Source organism: Saimiri boliviensis, chromosome 14 (genome assembly GCF_048565385.1).
Source record: "Saimiri boliviensis isolate mSaiBol1 chromosome 14, mSaiBol1.pri, whole genome shotgun sequence".
Classification (NCBI taxonomy): Eukaryota; Metazoa; Chordata; class Mammalia; order Primates; family Cebidae; genus Saimiri; species Saimiri boliviensis.
Genome location: NC_133462.1, coordinates 80825356 through 80845224, shown reverse-complemented (window position 1 = coordinate 80845224; position 19869 = coordinate 80825356). Strand labels below are relative to the sequence as shown.

The window sequence follows — 19869 nt, the reverse complement described above, 5'->3', positions numbered from 1 at the left end:
GCCTGTATTGCATATTGTTTTACTTTTTCTGTATATTATGTCTTGACATCTTGAAAAAACCTTTAAGGAGGAGACACACATCCTCTCCCTGAGCCAATTAATAGTCAGAGCCCAACCCAGCCCCAAGCATGCCTCTGATTCACAAACTAACCAACATACAGCCACGCCTCCTCTATGCCGCCCTTGTTCCACAGGCAGCAATATTCCTCAGCCCTAATTATCCCAGGGCCAGGTGCCAGGCAAGTCCCTAGTGTGCCACCCCTACAGCTTAGGGCCCTCTGAAATTATGCAAAGCAGCCAGTTCTAAATTGTTGACTCACCTTGCCTTGTCTCTCCCCAAAAACTCCATTGAAGGCTCTGCCTAAACCTCCGCCTCTCTCTTGCCTGCTGCCTCCTGACCACCCTGGAGTCTTCCCCATGTGGCTCTGCCTGGCATGGTGCACTTCTTGTCTCTAGAAACTGTGAGTATCATGAACTTTGTTTTTCTGAGCCTCTCCAGTGTCTCCTCTTATGACCACAGCTGGCTGACTATGTCATATAAGAGAATACAAAAAGCCAAATACAGTGGCTCATTCCTAAAATCCCAGCCCTTTGAGAGGTTGAGAAGCAAAGATCACTTGAGGCCAGGTGTTTGAGATAAGCCTGGGCAACTGTCTGTCTGAAAGAAAGAAAAAGAAAGAAAGAAAGAGAGGGAGGAAGGAGAAAGAAAAAAGCAAGAAGAAAAAGAAAGAAAGAAGAAAGTAAGACAGAAAGACAGAAAGAAAGAAAGGCAGGAAGAAAGAAAGAAAGAAAGAAAGAAAGAAAGAAAGAAAGAAAGAAAGAAAGAAAGAAAGAAAGAAAGAAAGAAAGAAAGAGAAAAGGAAAGAAATTAGCCAGGCAGAGTGGCATACCTGTACTCCCAGCTACTGGTGGCTGAGTCAAGAAGATTGCTTGAGCTCATGAGTTTGAGGCTACCATGAGCAATGATTGTATCACTGCACTCCAGCCTGGGTAACAGAGTGAGACTGTGTCTACAAAAAAATAAACAAATTGGGCCGGGTGTGGTGGTTTACGCCTCTAATCCTAGCACTTTGGGAGGCCAAGGCAGACAGATCACCTGATGTCAGGAGTTTGAGACCAGCCTGGCCAACATGGTGAAACCCCCTTCTCTACTAAAAATACAAAAGTTAGCCAGGTGCCTGTAATCCCATGGTGGCAGGTGCCTGTAATCCCAGCTACTAGGGAGGCCGAGGCAGGAGAATCGCTTGAACCTGGGAGGCAGAGGTTGCAGTGAGCCGAGATCACACCATTGCACTCCAGCGTGGAGGACAAGAGTGAGACTTCGTCTAAAAAAAAAATTAAACAAATAAATTGAATAAATAAATAACTTTTAATAAAAAGTATGAAACAAAACCCTCATTTATCAAGTTTGGCTAAAGATTCGATTTCCACCACTTTTCAGGGCCCCCTCCCTGCTTTCTGCCCTTTTGGGATTTCATGAAAGCCTCCTGGCTAACACAGCCAAGGAAACTAGAGAAGGGCTTCTGCTGATCAGGCCTCAGAGGCTGCGCTGCCAGTGCTCAGGCTGTTGGGGAATGCGAAGCTAGCAGAGGGACACCTGCTAGTACCCCCTTTCTCCCCACTCCCCACTGCCAGACTCCCACCTTGAAGCCCTGCCATCTCCAGGTTCAGAGATCTTCCCATTTTTCCAGGAGAAACAGGAAATGATAGTTCCTGAGAAAATATCCTCAATATCTTAAAGGTGGCCACGAAAGAAACATCTGTGCACTGTAAATATCTTCTGTGCACTGTAGCTGTCTACACGGCCAGCGGCTGAGTGGGCCTGAACTCAGCCCACAGTGTGCTGCCAGTGCTCCCATGAGGGTGAAGCGGCAATTCCACATTCTCTCTTTTCTGCTGATAAGCCAACCCAGAAAAAGCAACAGCACTGCTGCTAATTTTTCAGTAACTCGTCCTGTTGTGAAAGAAGTATAGGTGCAAACTGCATGTGTTTGAGTTTCCAGGGAACACCAAACTCATTATTTCTAAAATGGAAATAACAAAGCCCTTGCCTTCCAGACTTTACAAGGTTCATTGTGAGGATCAAATGAGTTGAGATGCCACAGTGCCATAGATGAATGCATACGTGGTAAAGAAGTTGGGTAGTACCAAGTGGAATAAGAGAACAGACGGAGAGTACAGGGAGAGCTGCTGGGACTATTCTTGCTCGGAGTCACTTTTTTAAATTTTTTTCCGCTGAAGTCTTGCTCTGTTGCCAGGCTGGAGTGCAGTGGTGTGATCTTGGCTCACTGGAATCTCCACCTCCCGAGTTCAAGCAATTCTACTGCCTCAGCCTCTTGAGTAGCTGGGACTACAGTTGCATGCCACCATGCCCAGCTAATTTTTCTATTTTTGGTAGAGACAGGGTTTCACCATGTTGGCTAGGATGGTCTTGATCTCTTGACCTTGTGATACACCCACTTCGGCCTCTCAAATTGCTGAGATTACAGGCGTGAGCCACCAGGCCCAGCCAGAGCCACTCGTTTCCTTTACATTTATGATACCTGTTTGCGAAGTGAGCACGGCCATTCTATATAGCCAAACGGGAGAAGGACAGTCCCCTTCCATGTCATGTAGCCTCAGAAGAACTGCCACCTGTGCATAAATGGGTTGCATTACTCAGAAAGAACCAAACAGTTTTGGGTATCAGCACCATGCTTTATGGATGACAACACGCTCATATCTAATATCCTCTTTTCACTATGGAAGGTCAGGAGTCATAGTCTGTTAACTCATTTTGCAGTGTTATAAAAGAACACCTGAAGTTGGGTAATTTATATAAGGAGGTTTATTTGGCTCATTGTTCTGCAGGCGGTACTAGTGTATGACACTCACATCTGCTCAGCTTCTCGTGAGGCCTCAGGAAGTTTACAATCACGGTGGAAGGCGAACGTGGAGCTGTCATGTCACCTGGGGAGAGAGGAGGAGGCGCCAGGCTCTTTTTAAACAATGAGCTCTAATGTGAACTAACAGAGTGAAAGTTCACGCATCACCACAAGGCCAGCATCAAGATATTTATGAGGGGTCTGCCCCCATCACTCAAATGCCTGCCACTGAAGGACTGGAGGTCAAATTTCAACATGAGATTTGGAGAGTCAGACATTCAAACTATGTTACAGAGTGTGTCCATTCTAGAGTAGAGTGCACAGGAGCAGAGACATGTGGCTGGTCGCAGAGGAGAGGACCTTGTATCAATGGCTTAGCCCTCTGGTACTCAGATAAATGGAACAGAACTGGAGAACCTAAGAAAAGAAATTCCGGACAGCATATGCACAGAGGCTTTGCCGGCCGTAGTAACACTTTGCGTTTCCCGTTCTTCTTTGTTGTTCTGCTTACATTATTTATTCATGATAACAGGGAATTAGACTGCGCCCTTCAGGCTGGCCCAACAGATGTGAACTGCAGCAAATGTGAGGGTGTGTGTGTGTGTCAATGTACCTGAAATGGATATGAGGATATATAAAAGCTTCACAAATCACAAGGCTACCTTATATATTTTATAAAACTTTAACATGTGCAAAGCTCTTTTTTATGTATTCTTTCATAAATTATGCATGTCCATAAACATCATAATTCTGTGGAATTGGGCAAGGGGGGAAGCCCAAGGTGTCTAGGGTTTCAGATTGCAAGCACTAGCTGAAAGAGCCTGCTTTCTCTGGAAAAGGCCATCAGACCTAAAGAGGACTCTTGTCTCTGCTGTTTCTACCAATCTGCTCTAGATCTGTCCCTTCCCCTGAGAAGTGCTGCTGAGGATGAAAGGGACTGCCGGAGGGTCTAAGGAGGATGAGCAGAGCAGGCTGGAGGGAGCCACTGACATTGCGAGAGGCACAGAGAGCGCTGCTTTGGACAACCACCCAGAGAGGTACAAGCAGCCGGGGTCAGGGGGTCTCTTGCATCAACTGACATGAATGGCACCTGTTGGAAATTTGCTGATGGTGCATAAACACGCCTCATGCACACCAGGCCAGCTGGAACCTCCTTACACCTTCCTCTTCCCCTCACCCTGCTTCCACAAACACGCCCGGACACACACCAACTCACACACGTGCAAACGCATTCGGGCCCCATGTTCTCCCAAAGCCTCACCTGGCGTGGACAGCTGGCTAGCGCTCAGGAGGGAGAGTCAGAATAGAACAGAGCAGATGCTAGCCACAGGAAAATGCTGAAGGAGAAACATAGGGCACGCCGAGCCACCGGAGAAAGAAAGAAAAGGTGCTTTAGAAACCACAGTAGCAATCATGAAGTAGTACCTGAATCTGGGTTGTATACCAGCTTTCAGCCAGAGATCTCAGAGAGCTCCACTAGCATCATGAGAGAGGTTATCATTTCCACTTTAGTTGTGGAAGTGCATCAAGGGAAAAGAGCTGGATCCATCGACCAACAGCAAGGAGCGGTCCTGATGGGGACAGAGCCCAGGTTTGGTTCTCCATTAGACTGGTTCAGATGGTTGAGAATCCAGCCAGCACAGCAACCTCAAACACCCCTTCTCTGGGCACGCTCAGTGACTCCAGGTTACAGGACTTACCTTTCCATTAATAATGGATGACATGCAGAAGGAAGTTCTCTAGTCAAGGGTTTTGTCCTTGGTCCCATCCTGCTAAATATTTTAAACAATTTTTTTGTGAAAATAAAACCAACCTGATTATCAAATTTGCAGCTGCCAAAAGCTAGGGGAGATGACTCATTTCTTGGATAACAGAATTTCTTTGCAAGAAAAACCTCTAACAAGCTGGAATGATCAACCTGAACTAACTTGACAAAATGTAAAAGGAATCAATGGGAAATCCTAAACTCAAGTTTAGAAAGTCAGCTGCACTGACACATGACATAGAAAACCAATAATAGCAATTGTTTTGAAAAAGACTTGACATGTTTAGTTGACTCTACAGTGTATAAAGAAAAACTTGTAAGAAAACTAATGCAACCAAAGACACATTCATAGACAAATAGGGTCATGTAGTCATAGAATATTATACTGAAGGTGACATGAGAGGTCATCATTGAATGGCAGAGCAGAAGTCCTTCAAGGTTAAATATAAGATTGGATAGAAAGGAAAAGATGGGCTCTATCTTGAGCACCAACTCTAGTCAATGGGAAGTTGCTACCTGGAGAATGGCTGTTGAGAAAGATTCTGAATTCTTATCTAGGCTCAGCAGAAAGGAGGGCTGTGAGAGTTGAGTGGTTCCATCGTGGTCTGGAGAGGAAGATCAAAGGCTACAGATGCAGGAATAGAGAGCTCCATGGGCGCCCGCCTGCTCAGCCCTGTAGATCTCTTTATTTCAGTGTGTCCTGCTGCAAGCACCTGCAACTTCAGCCGAGGCACTTTCTCTTGATCGGCACCTGGCGGAAGCTGGGAGTGCTGTGGAGTAAATCCCTCTGACAGGTGAGAGTGGGAAGATAAACATCCCTGACATCCTCACCCCTTGGAGGGGAATAGTCATAGGTGTGCACTGCAGCCTCTCCCAGACTTCACCAGCAAGTCAAGTCTGAGTTGCCCATGGCAGTCACCTGCTCAGTACCATTGAAGGCCTTTCTTGTCTGACTCACCTCCCCAGTCCTCCACAGCTACTTCTGGGAATGGTCCTCCAAATAAACCACTTGCACCAAAATCTTTGTCTCAGGATCAGCTTCTGGGGACGCTCACCCAACACAGCTTCTTGTTTGTCATTCCTGATAAAACAAAGAAAACGATAATCAACCCAACACTATTTGGGCGACACAACCAAGTATAATGTGAAGCACTAGATCATTGAGAACCTGAGGAGACAAACCAGAATTATGGAAGATCTGGTGTCCCTCAGCCAATACGGAAGAACTCACGGAAAAGGGTGATGATTCTGGGAAGCAGAGAGGGCAGAGGGCAGGAGGCAGAGCTTCAGTTACATGGAGGCAATTGAGCATTGAGGTTATCAACACTGACTTTGCTTTCACAGCCCTGGGTACACAGCTCAGAGGTGCCACCTACTAGGTGTGTAATCTTAGATAGTTTTTACCTTTTAAAACTTCTCTAAACCTTTGTGTCCTTACCTTCAATATAGAAACTGTAATCATGTCCACCCCTCAGTGTGACTTTGTGAATTAAATGTGACAATGCCTGACTCATAGTAAGCACAAAATAATCAATAGCTATGTAAGACAAGCAAGACTTCTTTTTGAGCTCTTCAAGGCATTGCTAGAGCCAGTGTTTCAATATTAAAGGCAATCAGATTCAGGTTTAAATTAATCAGATCATTATTTTTAAATCATAGTGTTGTCTGGTACTGAAACTAGCTTCCTTGTGAATGGCCAGGAGGAGGCGAGAGTTGGCTATGGTTGGGTTTGGGATAGACGCCCCCCTCCCTTGCCCTACTGCCTTCCCCAGCCTCTTCCTTCAGCTTTCTTCCCTACCTCCCCCATTTCCCATCCGCGGCCCTAGTCTGTTTAAAATCTCCAGGGACTCCTTTGTTTTCTTCCCTTATAAGCATATTCTCAGCAAACGCAGATCTCAAGAGGCTAATTTGGTGCCATCTGGAAGCAGCACTTTTGTCTTCCCCAGCACTTCAGTTCCAAGATGCATTTGCACCGAGCCCCAAGGCAAGTGGCTGGGCAGCACAGCTTCGGAGGAACATATGGTGGAAGGAAGCCACCCACAGGGATCCTGGAGAGGAGTTGAAAGCGGACTTCCTTTCTCTGCTGATAGGGGTTGTGAACAAAAGGTTCATGAAGACTCCTGCAGCAGGCGTAAATAAAACCAGGGTCAGGTGGTCACCCTAGGGAAGCCCATGAGAACTGGGAAGCTGGTGTTGGTTAGATTATAAAGTAGATAAGAAGCTGCCTTCCTTCCTAATCCCCATCCATGCCCCCTCCTCCATGCAGTCTACCTTCATTGCCTCTCTATACTCCACATTGCTACTGGGACATTTGATTATTACATTTGATTATTATTGTGTGTGTGAGGACACACACAACAAACTGTTTATGAGAATATCTAAAATATGAAAAAAAAGTATTAGCTTTAGATAATACATGAAATACTCCCACCAACATCAAAATTAACAAGGGGTTATTGGCATTCCATTATGTCAATTCTTCTACACATTTAAGTCATTACGTATTTAAAAATCACTATATTTGAAAATAATTTTCAGGTTAGAATTTATAACTTCACAAGAATTCCTGAGTAGGCTCAATGATATTAGATAAAACACAGTCAAACATACGGGCATTACTTCCATTCTTCCATTGCTAAAGTAATTTTTTTCCCTTTCCATGAGCATTGATTGACTGTCTACATGCTGGGCATCTTTTTAAGTGCTGCGTATTCAACCTTAAAAAAGACAAACTTTTTGCCCTATGGGGAAATTATTTCAAATATTTAAAAAATAATAAATAAAATTCACTGTGGAATGCAATTCTCTAATGATATATTTGCAACTATCTGGATAGAGTCTACCACAGAGTACCTGAGCCTGCAGATCTCCAAACACATCAGCCCCAAGTGGCTGCCTTGTCCATTGTGTACATTGTTAACTCATAACTAAGGAGATACAACAATGTAGGGAGCATGTGTGAATCCATGCTTTGAGGCCATGTAGAGACAAGAGTCGAGACCACAGAGGTAGCGCATGAAGTCATAATTCCCTGGAGCTCAACGATGTGTCTTAATTATTTTTATGTTTCCTGCCCCTGGCACATCATAGGAGCCCAACAAGTATTTAGTAAACTGAAAAACCTAACATATAGGGCTGGCATGACAGCCAATTTTGTTTTACCCTTAGCCTTTACTGTTGAATGTTATTTAATTCACTGGTTTGTTCAAATTCCCTTGATGGTGCTTGTGCACAAACAATGCTTAACTGCAGTGAGGTATCCTCTTTTCCCTAGCTTTGTTCTTCCCCATTTTATCCTTTTAAAACTTATTTTTAATTGCAAGATAAGCCAGGATTATTGCAGAAAAATCAGCAAAACTCAGCAAAAACAAGAAGAAGAAAAATACACCTGTTCTATTTCCTGCCACCTGGCAATAATCAGTATAAACATTTTGGTAAGTCTACTTCTATACCTTTTGTGATGTATAATTGGAGGAAGAAAAAAAAATATATATATATATATATATATATATATCCCCTTACCAGATGCCATTGTCAATTTACAGGGATGAATGGGGGATTATATCTCACTGGGAGTTTATCTGGCCCTGGGCCATTTCTATTTGCCCAGATCTATCTGCTGCCCAAAGCTGATCACTGAAAGTTGATGGGTGTGTTGTACCATGCTAAACCTGTTTCCTGTGGAGCAGGAGAGCTTGGGCTGATCCTGAAAGCAGGAGGCTATTCTTCCTCATGAACGTCATCTCCATTACAGGCAAGGGAACTTCTGGAGATTATGTTGCATTGAAGAAAATGTTTCTTTTAATTACTGTGGATTTAAATTGTGAACTCTATGATGCAAGCCAGTATGTTTTGTCTAGTAGATGTCCATTGGAGGGTCACAGCAAGCATAAAGTTGCATATGTACACCTCAGCGCAGGTGAGAGAGCTGAGGGGGAGGGGAAGGTGTCAGTGCTGAGCTTGAAGTGGCAAAGCCCAACTACTTTGCTAAAGATCCCACCACCCCTATTTACCTCCAGCAATATTTACCTTCACTGAATTGCTCAGAATTGGAGACTAGATTGGATTACTAAACTAGGTAGTAGAAGAAAGAAGAGTCCTAATTCTGTGAGATGGCAGGATTTTTTCAAAAGAAAAATAAAATTGTATTACTTAAGATAGAGGAAAGTGGGTCTCTTTCCAAGAAAAAAAAGAGGGCAGATTTCAATACAGGAGGCAAGACTGTGAAAGCACCCCCATACACATTTTAACTTGTTTTTCTTCTCTCTTGGATTCCAAGAATAGTCATATTTAGCACCCAGAATAACTTATAGCTACAATCATTCCCTTTTATTTTCCCTAATCCTACAGTCACTCAGGTACAGAGTCACAAGACTTAATGAAGGGGCAGGAAGTGAAAATGTCCTCTCACATCACCCTTCTGCTGAGGCCAGGGCAGGGTGGCAGTGTGTGCAAAGTTGGTCTCCCAAAGTCCCAGTGATCTCAGATCATTCTATCCAAGAATACAGTATGATTTTCCATCTGTTTAATTTGGTCCTCATGTCTTCTAGGAGTGTTTCCAAGTTTTCTTTATATAGTTATTAGACATTTCTTGTTAAAATTATATCTAAGTATTTTATACCTCTTTTTGTTATTGTAGATGAGGTCTTTGTTTTCATTATATCTTCTAATTGGTTATTATTTCTGTGTATAAAGACTATTAGATTTATATATGTTAAATTGTTGGCTAATACTTCAAATACAGTGTGAAATGGTAGAGACTTTATTGGTCTCGAACTTAGCAGGAATCCCTCCAGTGTCTCTTCATCAAATAAGATGCTAGTCTGGGAGCTGACATGGAAAGATATTGAGATACTTTTATGTTTTTTTATTTAGGAAATATCCTGACTTTTATTTTTTTTCAGGGTTTTGAATCATACATGGGTGTCAATTTTGTCAAAACTTTTTTCAGCATCTACAGCTATATCATATAGTGTTGTTCCTCTCATATGTTGAATTACATTAATGAATTTACTGATATTTAACCAGCCTTGCATTTCTGGAATAAGTTCCACTTGGTCATAATATATTATTATGTATTATTGGAACTAGTGCATGGTCATACATTTTTCTGGAAGTAAACAGTAAGAAGTGTTTTACTATGTGAATTTATTCATCACATTAAAACAAATAAAAAGAAAAAGGAATTAAATGATATGCAATATATTTTTCTCCTTTTATATGCTTGTCCTTTATAATTTTCTAAAGATTACCTCTGGCTCTTGGATGAATTCAGCTAGCCCCTTGAGGAAGCTTACATATAAATGATTGGGTTTTGCAGATTTGAGCACATTTAATTAATCTGAGCAATCTCTACCTATATTCTTCCCTGACACAGTATGTGTGGTTTGCAAACTCCCATATTTTCAGTCCCAAAAGTCTCTTTCCTTTTTTGTTAAGCAAAGTCTTTCCTTTTAATTTTGTCCTGAGTCTAATGCATGAACTGACATATTTATATTTTTTGTCTTTTAGAAATTATCTTTTACTTTTTAATTTTGTAGTTATTATACTTGTTCCTTGACTAGTTTGTTTCTTTCCTTTCCAATTATTTTTTGATAAATTACTGCAACCAATTATTTTCTATTTCCAAATATTTACTTTGCACTTTTTCTTTTTCTTTCTTTCCTTTTTTTCTTTTCTTTTTTTTTTTTTTTTCTTTTTTTGAGACAGAGTCTCACTTTGTTGCCCAGGTGACAAGGCAGGGTGTGCAGAGATGTGTGGCATGCAGTGGAGTGATTGCAGCTCATTCCAACCTTTGCCTTCCAGGCTCAATTGATTCTTGTGCCCTTAGCCTCCTAAGCAGTCAAGATTGCAGGTGTTTGCCACCAAATCTGGCTGGTTTTTTTTTTTTGTGCATGTGTTTTGTTTTTTGTATTTTTAGCAGAGACAGGATTTCACCATGTTGGCCAGGCTGGTCTCAAAATCTTGACGTCAAGTGATCCACTCACCTCGGTGCTGGAATTAAAGGCATGAGCCACTGTGCCTGTCCACTTCCCACCTTTCTATACTGACCACTGTTACAGGACCTACGTACCTCCAATGAGGAATGTTCATCCTACTCCACTGATACTGGCCTTGAGATGTGGTTTGACCAATGGAATGTGAGCAGAGATGCTATATGTCATGCCTGAGAAGAAACACTGAGTTGTTGCAAGTTTCATAATTCATACAGCCCCAAAATGGTTCTAACAGCTTGGGAAGGCTTTTGTTTTTCTCTTAGAATACCACTGTAATGCAAAACATTTTTGGAGCTCCTCTTTTGGAGTTCACTTCAAAACCACTTTTGAAAACCTTTAATAGCTTCATATCTATTTTTTGAAGGCATATGTATTCACTGAAAACAACCTGAAGTCAACCACAGCCAAGTACATTTTCATGGGTAAGAGCATGAGTTTGAATTAGGGAAGCTCTGTATTCGAAGCATGGCTGTACTGTTTAATTTCTGTGGCAATTTATTCAGGGTAATCACCTAAAAATGGGAGCAATAACAGTGATGGATATTTTTGGCAAACAGTTTTCATTTCTAGTCTCTTCTAATATCTTTCCCATATCACAGAAAAGAACATTTCCCACATTACCTTGTCTCCAGGTTTCTTGGAAATAGAATGAGATGCTCTGATGTGAAATTTGGACAGGGAGGCTGAACCTATATTAGCTTGATGGTGGTGGACAGTTGTGCAGAGATGTGTGGAGCCCAGGCATTAGGAGGCTGTGCCATGGCCTCAAGGAACCCTCCTTAATTAAACCCACTCACCCTTGTGCTGTAGGTTATGACCATTGGTAAAGGCTCCTTGTAATTTCCTAACATGGGCAGTAGGAGCAATTTCCTGATTTGCCAGGCCACATGGTGAACCTGCAAGTGAGTGGTGGCTTTCATACCATTTTATTCTCTAGCCCTTCCCAATTGGAAATTCCTTGTATTAAATCACAATCTGTTTAGAATGCTTAGCAAGGTTTCCAGTTTTCTGACTGATTACTTTTGTCATAGGATTGCTGTCATAAGACTGTCACAGAATTAAACAAAGTAATACATTTAAAATGCTTAAGACAGTGTCTGAAAATATTCCATAGCTATTATTACTATTAGGAAGGTAATCAAAATGAGCGATACACCCTCAAGTCAAAAAAAGAGGTGACCATCTAGATGAGATTGGTACTCACATGCGGTATGAAAATTGGATCTGAAGACAATTTCAGAAGAAGAATTAGGCCACTAAAAGTAAGGCTGTCATCACCTAAAAAGAAAGACAGTTATTTAAGTGGAGGTTTTGATACATTGGTTCTTAACACATTAATTTTTAGTCATTTCTGGATTATTTTGCTCAGGTTTCCCATCTTACACGAGGGAGTATAAGGGTTGTGAATCAGAAGAAGATTAGCACCTCCTATCTCCTCCTCCTCTTTCTCCTCATTTTCTGCCTCCTCCTCCTGAAACACCAGGCACAAGGAAGAACCGAATTGACCAACTCCTTCTTCTATTTTCCATAAATGTTTCCATAGGTCTGACAATACCAGGCAAAAATCCAACATCACTGGCATTTTAGGAAGGGATTTAACTTATTCACATTCAAGGTGGGTCTTCTGGCTTCCTACACAACAAGGAAGGGTGTTGGAAAGAGAGTTGGTCTCATTCATGGGCAGACTAGGCTGTCATATATCTATGAAAAGTCAGATTGCAGCAAAAGTACTGGGTATCTAGGTTGAAGATTGAAAGTGCTTAAAAGGAGAAAATAATGTAGAAAGAAGGAGGATCCTAAATATAAACCTTTAAGGAAGTTGCAGCCTTGTCAAGGATGGACTCTGTTGCCAAGTACCAATTAAACAAATCACAAATTAACAGTGTGATGCTCATCAGCTCCCAGTGTTTCAAGGACAGCCATGAGAATTCCATCATGTTAAACACAAGCTACTTCTGTTGATGTATTATTTCTGTGTCTATCTAGTGAATAATACTCAATAGAAAGAGTAAAAGATCAGCCTGAGCATTAGCTAAAAGTTGCTCTACTTTAATCACGAGACACCAAGAAAAGGGAAGAAAGATGGTTCTATGTTCTGTTAACATTACTTGGTTTAATATCTGGACTGAGGGAATCCAGCATATTCTCCTTATGCATAGTGATCCATACGTTTAAGTCTTATCACCTGTAGAAGGGAGATATTAGTAACTACGTTGCAGGGTTGTTATTAGGATTAAGATGATTTGTGCAAATCATTTGAAAGGTTACTGACCCTTGATCAAAACTCCTCCCAAAGGTGGTTAATTCTTGCTGCCTCCCATGACTTCCTCTCCTGTGCTCCGTCCACACAGTCAGGCTTCAGTCCCACGTGCGCTGCAGCTGCTGGCAGGAACCCACTGCGGCATCTCTTCCCAACTTTGGGTTCAGTGACATCATATTGTTAGCTTGAAACCAACTCATTGGGAATATTTATTCCATGGAAATTGGCAAATGCTATAAATCAGGATTTTGTTTTTGTGTTTTGGAGAGCCAGATTACCAGCACACTCACCCCTGCATCGTCCCACTTTACCACTGACCCTGCTCCTACCAAAGTCGTTGATAACCTATGTCTGGCTAAGGTCAGTAGTCAGTACATTATCTCATCATATTCAAGCTCCCTGCAGCATCTGACCTGGCAGACCACTGCTCTTTCTTTGAGCATTATCTCCTCTAGAACTCTACACACACACCCTGGTTTTCCTCTTACCTTGTCAACTGTGCCTTTTCAAGATCATTTGTTGGATTTACCTCCCCCACAGACTTCTAAATGTTAGAGTACCTAGAGCTGTTTTCATTGGCTCTCTCTGTTAAATACTCTTCTATCCTTACTTGTTCTTACATAGTTCTGTGACTTTAAATACAATCTATAAAACTCCCCAGATCTATGTATTACTATTTTTTCTGAGACAGGGTCTTGCTCTGTCACCCAGCCTGGACTACAGTGGCACAATCATAACTCACTGTGTTCTTGAACTTCTGGGCTCAAGTGATCCTCCCACTTCAGGCTCCCAAGTACCTGGGACTACAGGCATGCATCACCTTGCCCAGTTATTTTTTTTCTTTTTTCTTTTTTCTTTTTTTTCTGTAGAGACAGAATCTCACTATGCTGCTCAGTCTGGTCTCAAACTTCAGCCTCAAGCAATTCTTTCATTTTGACCTCCAAAAGTGCTGGGGTTATAGGCGTGAGCCACCATGCTCAGCCCGCAATTCAGTTGAAACCCATACTGCCTACTCAGCATCTCTGCTTGCATGTCTAATCAACATCTCACACTCGACATGGCCAAACTACAGATACACCCCCTCATTCCCACCTGCACCCCCAAACTCTGCACTAGTGTCTTTTCTTTGCTAAAACCTCTGTCTCAGCAAATAGTATTCCCAATTGCCCTCTTCCTTAGGCCAAACACCTAGGGCTCATACTTGATGGCCTTCCCACTCACTCTTAATAAATGAGCATAATTTACATGAGTAAAGATCAAGACTAACAGCATGGCTATGAACAAAGGTCCATGTGAAAAGAGATGGAAAGTTAGGAACGCAGATTCACCTGGAGCAGCTGAAAGGAGGTAATCAAGATGAATCTGGAAGGATAGCTTGATGATAGATAATAATTGTTCCGTAATTTAAAAAATTATTCTTTAGGTAATAGAAAATCACTGGAGGTTTTTGAGACTGATCTGACCATTGGTGTCAAAAGAAAACTTTGACCATGAATTTAGACGATCAGAAATTAGAGACGGGGAAACTAATTAGAAACTTACCATGATTGCTCAAGTAAAAGAAGATAAGAATCTGAACTACAGAGTAGACAGAATGAGAGATAAACACTTTCACTGCTCAAAGCAAGAGGACTTGACTGATTGAATATGAGATGAGGAAGAAGAAGCAAAAGGTAATTGAGAGGGTTCCAGTTAGTGTCTCCAGGAAAACAGAAGTGCCAACAACAGAGGTAAAGAACAGATGAGTGGTAGGCAGATTGTGAGAAAAAGAAAATGAGGTTGGTTTTAGACATAACATCTCTGAGATGGCTATGAGGCAGGGAGGGAGAGCAGGGACCCCTCTTAGGGGCTAGCTGGGTATACCCCACCAAGCTTGGAAAGAAAGGAAAATCTCAAGTTCCTTCAAGGGAAATTCAAGGCACCTTAGATAGCCTTGAGAAGTAAGTGAGCAACCTGATAAACAAGAAGGAAGTAGTAGCTTAAAACAACTGCCAAGAAATTTAGAGTCATAAAATATCTGGTTCCCTATAGAAACTAAAGATAACATCTTAACATATATTCCTGAGTTGTTTCTCAGAAACCCGGACCCCAACCACATGAAAGATGCCACCTGCCGGCATAGAGACTTCAGACGAGGGAAACTGAGGACTAAACGCTGACCACCGTTCTTAGTTCTGAAGTTCTTCCTGAGGGGCCTAGAGGAGGTCACACCCAGGAGTCAGACCTAACCCATCTTCCTACTGACCCCAATTTTTTTTTTTCTTTTGTGAGACGGAGTTTCGCTCGTTACCCAGGCTGGAGTGCAATGGTGCCATCTCAGCTCACTGCAACCTCCGTCTCCTGGGTTCAGGCAATTCTCCTGCCTCAGCCTCCTGAGCAGCTGGGATTACAGGCACGCACCACCATGCCTAGTTAATTTTTTGTATTTTTAGTAGAGACGGGGTTTCACCGTGTTGACCAGGATGATCTCAATCTCTTGACCTTGTGATCTGCCCGCCTCGGCCTCCCAAAGTGCTGGGATTACAGGCGTGAGCCACCGTGCCCAACCCTGACCCCAAATTTTTAAACAAAGCTTTTCTTCCTTAACCGATTGCAAATCAGAAAATCTTTAAATCCACCCCTTAGCCTGTGAGCTCCCAATCTGAGGTATCCTTGCTTTTTAGGTCAAACCAATGTATATCCTCCATATTCTGACTTACAACTTTGCCTTCAGTCTCTGCCTCCCTGTCCTTAAAAACTATTCGTGGCTGGATGTGGTGCTTATGCCTGTAATCCCGGCAGTTTGGGAGGCCAAGGCAGGCAGATGATGAGGTCAGGAGTTAGAGACCAGCCTGGACAACATGGTGAAACCTCATCTCTACTAAAAATACAAAAATTAGCTGGGCATGGTGGCGGGAGCCTGTAACCCCAGCTCTTCAGGAGGCTAAGGCAGGAAAATCACTGAACCTGGAAGGCAGAGGTTGAAGTGAACCGAGATTATGCCATTGCACTCCAGCCTGGGCAACAAGAACAAAACTCCGTCTAAAAACAAAACGAAACAAACCCCTTATTCATAAGCCATCTGGGAGTTGGGGTCTCAAGCATGAGCTGCCTGATTCTCCTTGCTTGATGCTCTGCAGTAAATGTCTCACGTTCTCTCCCTGCAAATCCCAATGTCAGTGTTTGGCTTTGCTGCTCCAGGTGGACAGTTCCGTTCAGTAACAGTGGTGATGGAAATGTCCAGCAGAATCAAAGCTCAGAAGAGAGAGCATAACTGGAGAATGATTCAAGGGTACTGAAACATACATAACTTTGAATTTTGGGTTCAATCCAGTACCTAACATGCGGGTGAGTGTCCAATAAACATTGTCAATGAATATTACATCTTTGGGAATAATCACTATGGAGATGTTGTAAAACTTGTTAGAACAGATTAAACTGCTCAGTGAGAGAAGAGATCTAGGACAGAGACTTGGAGTATCCATCTTTTAAGCACAAGAAAGAGGAATCATGCAGAAAGATGGATGCAGGATAAGACCGTTGGGATCGTAATGTCATGGAACCCAAGAGAGAAGGGAAGTTCAACAAGGAAGAGGTTAGTTTCTACACTGCACATTTCTACTAACATGTAGAATGGAATGAGGGTAGATAAAATGCTGTTGGACTTGGCAGATCATGTGTGAAAAGAATTTTAACGAAGTGGTGGGGACAGAAACCATACCATGGAGTGAGTGTGTGATACAGGAGCTCCATGGTACAGTAAGTAATGCCTGAGAGTACTGGGTCCTTGTGAAATATCACGGATGTCTCCATAGTCAAGTTTCATAGTCCTCTGGTAGTGGTCCAGGCCATAATGAATCAGGCCTTCCGTCCATGCATGTAACCCTCTTGTCCTGGGCGTGTGGAAAATTCCCGTCATGATAGTTCTGTCTAGCTTTCTCTCATGTTTCAAAAGCAAACCATACATCTTATCCCAATAACTTTGTGTGGCTGACATGAAAGCATCACATGCCTGCCCCAGGCAATGTCTGCGGAAGAAAGCTTTCCTTCTGAGTGCCTTTGTTAATGTTTTTCCTAATTTGGAAAGTCTTTCAGTAATTCAAGAAAATCCTTCCTCTACAGGAGAGAGGGATCTCATTGTGACTGAGAAAAAAATATCAAGGAAGAGTGAGTCATATTTTGATAGCATAACAAAGTGAAAAATAGGGTGTAGGCAGGTTGAGAGCGATTATAGCAATCTTCTTAGTGGCTAAGAAGATTTCCCGTGACTATCATAAATGAATAATGATTTGACAAGGAAGAGATTTAACAAGAGAGGGAAAGGGAGGTAGGGGAGGATGGGGCTGGCGAGAGCACCTAAATGATTTCATGTTGGTCCCCATCCTCCCCCGCTGAATCAGTTTTTAATTCCCCATGTGGCTACTCTAATTAATCTTCCCAGTGATACTTGCTTGAGATCAATCCTTCCCCTGCCAGGGCTATTTTTCATACATAGCTCTTAGCTTGGGGGTTTCTGGACCACAGAATCAGTAAATTTGACCCCAAGCCTATCTGAGAGAAGGCTATCAATTCTTAGGGCAGCCTTATCGACTTACTTTTTCCTCCTAAACCTAAAGTTTGGGCTGATTAGAAGGAAGGGGTGCCCTGCCTGCCTCTGAAATTTTGTACCGGATACCTGGCATAGGGCCAACTCTGAGGACAAGGACTAGGCCTGAGGCCCCTACACCACCTTGCCCCAGGGCCTCCTGCCTGCTAGTGGGACAGAAACAGAAGGAGTTCACTGAAACACAAAAGAAACAAGTTCACCATGACTTTGCAGACTAGCCGAGAATCTCCCTCGCAGCTTCCTCATCATCTGGAAGGCCTCAGGTGTTCCTAGACATGAAATATCCAGATGTCTTTACTCAAGTCAAACCTCAAGTCAAGCATCTCCCTGGTAATTGCCAGCTCCTGGAGCCAGGAAGAGATGCCTTTCTGTAACTGTCCTTAAAAGTCAAAACCCTGCCTAGCAAGACAACCCTTTAACCCTTTAAATGCATGCCTTCTGCATTTCCCAACTTCCCTCATGGGAAACGAATAAATTAGAGACGGTTTTCTGTGCATTGTGTGGTACATGCCATTACATAAAGACTTGGTTAATTTTCTTTTTTTCTCACGGTTACAACATGCTGTTTGCCTCCCTCTAGCCTCATTGTTATTTTCTAACTCTCTCCTCTCATATTTTATAAAAGTGCATTGATTTACCATCATTTTCATTTTTTAAAACATCTTCCTCCTACCCCCAACAAGCATTGTTTTCCAAAGTGAGTATTATCAACTTCCCTCCAGTTTTCCTTGTGTTCCTCTTGAGTGTTCTTACTCATTCCATTTGTGAAGAAAGGAACTCTCTGGGCCAGCACAAAGCATCTGCTGCTTCCATCCAGACAAAGAAAGAAGGTGGCATGGGGTTTTTATTTACTGAAGGCTCCAACGAATGCCAAGCAAAGTGTGCATTCCTAGTGCTCCTGGCTTTGTGCTTGTTACAGACGCTGCTGTCCTGCTAGGAAGAGAAGCCCCTCACAGAATGCAGAAACCAATGCCTGAGTCTCCGTCTTGCTCTTAAAGGTTAGTACATGAAGAGAGTGTTTTAGAAGCACTATGAACTCACCCTGCAGTTCTCAAGTAATCGGGAACTGCCACTCTCCTCTTCTCTTCTACAAAGGAAATGCAAATACATGAGGGTAAGAAAAAGGCATCTAAATAATAAAAGCCTCAAGTGGAAAATACTGGTAAAAATTAGGAAAAAGTCATTAAAGTTAGGGAGAGGCAAAAGAGGATGGCAAGTCAAGGGAATTCATATTGAAATGCACCTTCGGGGAACTCAGGAGGGCCGGGACTCTGCTTTGCTACATTGCTTAGGGGCAGACGATGTGAAACAGGCGGGGGCCAGGCAGTGGAAGGAGGACTGTGGCTAAGGCCAACCTAAGCAAGCTCTGGCTGGTGTGCAAGTCTCCAAATTGGGGAGGTTGTTCTAGAAAAACCCTTGTGTGTTTTTGAATATTTACTCCCAGCTTTGCTGAGCTGAGCAGATTAAACAGAAGTTACCCAAAGCACTTTGCATCTCAAGTATTCAAGTTCTCTGGAGTGTCTGAGACCGTTATGAGGGTTGGGGAAGGAGGGTCTACAGAACCAGAAATTGAAAATACTCCTTTATATATCTGTATTACTAGATACCTCTTGAGAGCTACTTTTCTGGTATGAGTACAGCATCCTTGCTTGGCTGGATTGCATCCTCCTTTAGATTGGCTCTGTTCACTCCCTATAGTAGAAATTTAAAAAAAATTTTAAAGCATGTATGTATATGTTGCTTTTTCTTTTCTTTAAGATTTTCACGTGTATTGACTCTGAGTTTTTCCACAACCCTGAAAGGCAGGCTTCATTTTACAGGATCAACAAGGTAAGAAAATCAGCTTAAAATCACACAAGTGGTAAGCAGAAGACAACTTCAGTCCAGACCTCTAGTCTTTAAACCCTGGATTCTTCTATGGCCCCACACTTTTTATTTTTGTTTTGTTTTGTTTTGTTTTTTTGAGATGGAGTTTGCTGTTGTTGCCCAAGCTGGAGTGCACTGGTGCGATCTCAACTCACTGCAACCTCCACCTCTCAGGTTCAAGCGATTCTCCTGCCTCAACCTTCCAAGTAGCTGGCATTACAAACAAGTGTTACCACACCCGGCTAATTTTTTATTTTTAGTAGATTTGGGTTTTCTCTGTGTTAGTCAGGCTGGTCACGAACTCCCAACCTCAGGTGACCCACTCACCTCGGTCTCCCAAAGTGCTGGGATTATAGGCATGGGCCACCATGCCCGACTCACACACTTCTTATCTGTAAACAAAATGGGAGGAGCACAGTCCAGTGAGAGCAGTATAGAAGGAGATCAACAAGCTGTAGCTGCAGGATTGACATTGCTTATTTTAAATGGTAAGAATTGTCCCACGGTGACTCACTAGATGTGGTTATTATGGA

General features: G+C 42.6%; 1 protein-coding gene across 11 annotated transcripts in view; it reads right to left on the bottom strand.

Moving 5' to 3' along the window:
• Nucleotides 1-916: 916 nt before the first annotated feature.
• DISC1 (DISC1 scaffold protein) overlaps nt 917-19869 on the bottom strand; it is a 380547-nt gene continuing 361594 nt past the window's right edge. For 3 of the 11 annotated variants that reach the window (XR_012513582.1, XR_012513591.1, XR_012513592.1), the window contains 2 exons: nt 11830-19728; nt 917-5710 (listed from right to left, as the gene is read on the bottom strand). The gene's annotated coding sequence lies outside the window, so the exon portion shown is untranslated. The remainder of the gene's footprint in view (nt 5711-11829; nt 19729-19869) is intronic. The other 8 variants (XR_012513585.1, XR_012513584.1, XR_012513586.1 and 5 more) reach the window with 8 other exon arrangements.